Here is a 6,152-nt window from a genome sequence, read left to right as displayed (position 1 = left end):
TTTGCGAAAGCGGCAGGTGTCATTCTGTCTCACAGACTGAAACACACAACACATAGTAGATGGAAATCCTCATTTCCATTGACGAAACATGTCTCCTTGCCCAACAGCGCACATACAACCTTCACAAGGCATGGATACCAGAGGTAAAAGGCATGGATACCAGAGGTAAAAGGCATGGATACCAGAGGTAAAGGCATGGATACAGAGGTAAAAGGCATGGATATCAGAGGTAAAAGGCATGGATACCAGAGGTAAATGCATGGATACCAGAGGTAAAAGGCATGGATACCAGAGGTAAAGGCATGGATACCAGAGGTAAAGGCATGGATACCAGAGGTAAAAGGCATGGATACCAGAGGTAAAAGGCATGGATACCAGAGGTAAAGGCATGGATACCAGAGGTAAAGGCATGGATACCAGAGGTAAAAGGCATGGATACCAGAGGTAAAGGCATGGATACCAGAGGTAAAAGGCATGGATACCAGAGGTAAAGGCATGGATACCAGAGGTAAAGGCATAGATACCAGAGGTAAAAAGGCATGGATACCAGAGGTAAAGGCATGGATACCAGAGGTAAAAGGCATGGATACCAGAGGTAAAAAGCATGGATACCAGAGGTAAAAGGCATGGATACCAGAGGTAAAAAGCACATTGACAATCAGGTTAGTTTAGTTCAACCCCACAAAACAAACAGGCAATGGAAAGACTACAACACATTTTCTCTGAGGGTTTCTCAATATATATATAAACACTTTTTCAGACCCAAATTAATAACTCTGACCAATTAATAACTCTGGCCAATTAATAACTCTGACCAATTAATAACTCTGACCAATTAATAACTCTGGCCAATTAATAACTCTGACCAATTAATAACTGACCAATTCATAAATCTGACCAATTAATACCTCTGACCAATTAATAACTCTGACCAATTAATAACTGACCAATTAATAAATCTGACCAATTAATACCTCTGACCAATTAATACCTCTGACCAATTAATAACTCTGACCAATTAATAAATCTGACCAATTAATACCTCTGACCAATTAATAACTCTGACCAATTAATAACTCTGACCAATTAATAACTCTGACCAATTAATAACTCTGACCAATTAATACCTCTGACCAATTAATACCTCTGACCAATTAATAACTCTGACCAATAATACCTCTGACCAATTAATACCTCTGACCAATTAATACCTCTGACCAATTAATAACTCTGACCAAAAATAATGCTGACCAATTAATAACTATGGCCTCTCCTCTTTATCGTTCAGGGGAAAGGAGAGGAGAGCCAATGAGATGGGCCTCCTCTATATCATTCAGGAAAAGCAAAGAAGAACCATCCAGAAAAACTAACTTTAAACCCTCTTATTTGCGTAACTATCTCTTGGCTGCACTGCAGTGGGGAACGGTTACACCGCAGGCCCAGAGAATGGCAGGGTGGCCAGGCACACAAATCAAATTAGACCACCAGCTCTCAAAGTGACCAATGCACTAAAGTGTGAATTTCAAGAAGAGACAACTGGGTGGCTGGCTGGGAGAGGTTGCCTCCCAAATGGAACCATTTTCCCTATATAGTGCACTACTTTTGACCAGAGACCTATTCCCTATATAGTGCACTACTTTAGACCAGAGTCCTATGAGACCGTATTCCTTATATAGTGCACTACTTTAGACTAGAGTCCTATGGGACCCTATTCCCTATATAGTGCACTACTTTAGACCAGAGTCCTATGGAACCCTATTCCCTATAGTGCACTACTTTAGACCAGAGCCCTATTCCCCCATATAGTGGTACTACTATAGACCAGAGCCCTATTCCCTATATAGTGGTACTACTATAGACCAGAGACCTAGACCAGGGCCTACAGGGGTCACAACCATAAAGTAGTGCACTACATAGGAACAGGGTGCCATTTGGGAGGTCTCCAAAGAGAGAGGCGATGAGTGACAGTCGATGAGGTGGAGAACCTTTTAACTTGTCAATCGACTGTGACTGTATGCATTACATTACCCTGTCCAGGTGACTGGTTTTATACACCCAGCTGTGTGAGGCTTGGTATCTACATATAAACACTACAACAACAACAGGGGTTCCTTATGTTCTCAAACTATTCCAGTATTTTATTTAAAGGACTTAGTAAATCACCCAATATTTGAGAGGCTGTGTTCGGAGAGGAACATCCTGCAGATGTTTCACATGTTTTATTCTTTATTAAATTTGAGAAAGAAAATAATCCCGCAGCAACCTGGAAATGTGAATTATCATGTGGAATATAATTGATACAAAAGTAATTTTCGTAAGAGGTTTAATTGCTCCTGCAATAAATTGATCAAATTAAGATCCTACATCTGTAAGTACTGGAAATATGACTTTAATATCAAACAATATAGTCACATATTTAGAGATGAAGAGTAAAATGGCTGGTACTGTATGCCTCGAAGCATCAAAGTTCTAGCTTTTCAGTATCTGGCTGTATTTGGAGTAGTATTCTAGTATCTGGCTGTATTTGGAGTAGTACTCTAGTATATGGCTGTATTTGGAGTAGTATTCTCGTATCTGGCTGTATTTGGAGATGTATTCTAGTATCTGGCTGTATTTGGAGTAGTATTCTAGTATCTGGCTGTATTTGGAGTAGTACTCTAGTATATGGCTGTATTTGGAGTAGTATTCTAGTATATGGCTGTATTTGGAGTAGTACTCTAGTATCTGGCTGTATTTGGAGTAGTATTCTAGTATATGGCTGTATTTGGAGTAGTATTCTAGTATATGGCTGTATTTGGAGTAGTACTCTAGTATCTGGCTGTATTTGGAGTAGTATTCTAGTATCTGGCTGTATTTGGAGTAGTATTCTAGTATCTGGCTGTATTTGGAGTAGTATTCTAGTATATGGCTGTATTTGGAGTAGTATTCTAGTATCTGGCTGTATTTGGAGTAGTACTCTAGTATATGGCTTTATTTGGAGTAGTATTCTAGTATCTGGCTGTATTTGGAGTAGTACTCTAGTATCTGGCTGTATTTGGAGTAGTATTTCTAGTATATGGCTGTATTTGGAGTAGTACTCTAGTATCTGGCTGTATTTGAGTAGTACTCTAGTATATGGCTGTATTTGGAGTAGTACTCTAGTATCTGGCTGTATTTGGAGTAGTATTCTAGTATCTGGCTGTATTTGGAGTAGTATTCTCGTATCTGGCTGTATTTGGAGAAGTATTCTAGTATCTGGCTGTATTTGGAGTAGTATTCTAGTATATGGCTGTATTTGGAGTAGTATTCTAGTATCTGGCTGTATTTGGAGTAGTACTCTAGTATATGGCTGTATTTGGAGTAGTATTCTAGTATCTGGCTGTATTTGGAGTAGTATTCTAGTATCTGGCTGTATTTGGAGTAGTACTCTAGTATCTGGCTGTATTTGGAGTAGTACTCTAGTATATGGCTGTATTTGGAGTAGTACTCTAGTATCTGGCTGTATTTGGAGTAGTACTCTAGTATCTGGCTGTATTTGGAGTAGTATTCTAGTATCTGGCTGTATTTGGAGTAGTACTCTAGTATCTGGCTGTATTTGGAGTAGTACTCTAGTATCTGGCTGTATTTGGAGTAGTATTCTAGTATCTGGCTGTATCTGGAGAAGCGTTTAATTTCATTCACTATAATGTTGTGCCACCCAGAGCCAGGCTACAGCTGCATGTACTACCAGTTGCCATTAAATAGTGGTCTTGGAGTGCATTTCATTCACTATTTTCTGAAATTAGTGCCACAGATCAATAAGCTCTACTGGTGACGGAGGGAAGGTAACTAGATTGGTTTTCATCCAAGGTAGCATCCCAAATTGCACCCATTCCCCATATAGAGACCTATGGAGAATAGGGTGTGATTTGGGACCCTAGATTGGTAAATCAGTGGACAAATTACCCCCACACAGCCCTACTCGCCCTACTTCCCCCTACTCTCCCATACCCCCTACTCTCCCTACTCCCCATACTCTCCCCAACCCCTACTCTCCCATACCCTCTACTCTCCCTCTCCCCTACACTCCCCCTACTCTCCCCTAACCCCTACCACCCTACTCGCCTACCCCCTACTCTCCCCCACTCCCCCTACCACCCTACTCTCCTCTCCCCAATCTCCCCTACCACCCTACTCTCCCCTACCACCCTACTCTCCCCTACCCCCTACTCTCCCCTACCACCCTACTCTCCCCTAACCCCTACCACCCTACTCTCCCTCTCCCTACTCTCCCCTCTCCCCTACTCTCCCTCTCCCCTACTCTCCCCAACTCTCCCCAACCCCCTACTCTCCCATACCCTCTACTCTCCCCTCTCCCTACACTCCCCTACTCTCCCTAACCCCTACCACCCTACTCTCCCCTCTCCCCTACCACCCTACTCTCCCTCTCCCTACCACCCTACTCTCCCCTCTCCCCTACCACCCTACTCTCCCCTAACACCCTACTCTCCCCTACCCCTACTCTCCCTACCACCCTAATCTCCCCTCTCCCACTCTCCCCTACCCCCTACCACCCTACTTCCCCTACCACCCTACTCTCCCCTACCCCCTACTCTCCCCTACCACCCTACTCTCCCCTCTCCCCTACCACCCTACTCTCCCCTACCACCCTACTCTCCCCTACCACCCTACTCTCCCTACCACCCTACTCTCCTCCTCCCCTACCACCCTACTCTCCCCAATCTCCCTACCACCCTACTCTCCCCTACCACCCTACTCTCCCTACCCCCTACTCTCCCCTACCACCCTACTCTCCCTCTCCACTACCACCCTACTCTCCCCTACCACCCTACTCTCCCTCTCCCCACTCTCCCCTACCACCCTACTCTCCCCTACCACCCTACTCTCCCTACCCCCTACTCTCCCCTACCACCCTACTCTCCCCTTTCCCCTACCACCCTACCCCTACTCTCCCCCTCCCTTCTCCCCCTACCACCCTACTCTCCCTCTCCCCCACTCTCCCCTACCACCCTACTCTCCCCTACCACCCTACTCTCCCCTACCACCCTACTCCCTCCCCTCTCCCTACTCTCCCTACCACCCTACTCTCCCTACCACCCTACTCTCCCCTACCACCCTACTCTCCAATACTCTCCCCCTACCCCCTACTCTCCCCTCTCCCCTACTCCCCCTTTCCCTACCACCCTACTCTCCCTACCACCCTACTCTCCCTACCACCCTACTCTCCCTCTCCCCTACTCTCCCTACTCTCCCCTACCCCTACTCTCCCCTCTCCCCTACTCCCTTTCCCTACCACCCTACTCTCCCCTACCACCCTACTCTCCCCTACCACCCTACTCTCCCCTACCACCCTACTCTCCCCTACCACCCTGCTCTCCCTCTCCCCTACTCTCCCCTCTCCCCTACTCTCCCCTACTCTCCCCTATTCTCCCCTTTCCCCTACCCCCTACTCTCCCTACCACCCTACTCTCCCCTACCACCCTACTCTCCAATACTCTCCCTACCACCCTACTCTCCCCTCTCCCCTACCCCCTACTCTCCCTCTCCCCTACTCCCCCTTTCCCCTACCACCCTACTCTCCCCTACCACCCTACTCTCCCCTACCACCCTACTCTCCCCTACCACCCTACTCTCCCTACTCCCCCTTTCCCCTACCACCCTACTCTCCCTACCACCCTACTCTCCCCTACCACCCTACTCTCCCCTACTACCCTACTCTCCAATACTCTCCCCTACCACCCTACTATCCCTCTCCCCTACTCTCCCCTACCACCCTACTCTCCCCTACCACCCTACTCTCCAATACTATCCTCTACCACCCTACTCTCCCTCTCCCCTACCCCCTACTCTCCCCTACTCCCCCCTTTCCCCTACCACCCTACTGTCCCCTACCACCCTACTCTCCCCTACCACCCTACTCTCCCTCTCCCTACTCTCCCCTCTCCCCTCTCCCTACCACCCTACTCACCCCTCTCCCCTACTCTCCAATACTCTCCCTCTCCCCTACTCTCCAATACTCTCCCTTTCCCCTACCCCCTACTCTCCCTTTCCCCCTACCACCCTACTCTCCCCTACCCCTACTCTCCCCTTTCCCTCTCCCTACTCTCCCCTTTCCCCTACCCCCTACTCTCCCTTTCCCTCTCCCCTTTCCCCTACTCTCCCTTCCTCTCCCC

Source organism: Oncorhynchus gorbuscha, unplaced genomic scaffold (genome assembly GCF_021184085.1).
Source record: "Oncorhynchus gorbuscha isolate QuinsamMale2020 ecotype Even-year unplaced genomic scaffold, OgorEven_v1.0 Un_scaffold_2721, whole genome shotgun sequence".
Lineage (NCBI taxonomy): Eukaryota > Metazoa > Chordata > Actinopteri > Salmoniformes > Salmonidae > Oncorhynchus > Oncorhynchus gorbuscha.
This window is presented reverse-complemented; position numbering follows the sequence as displayed.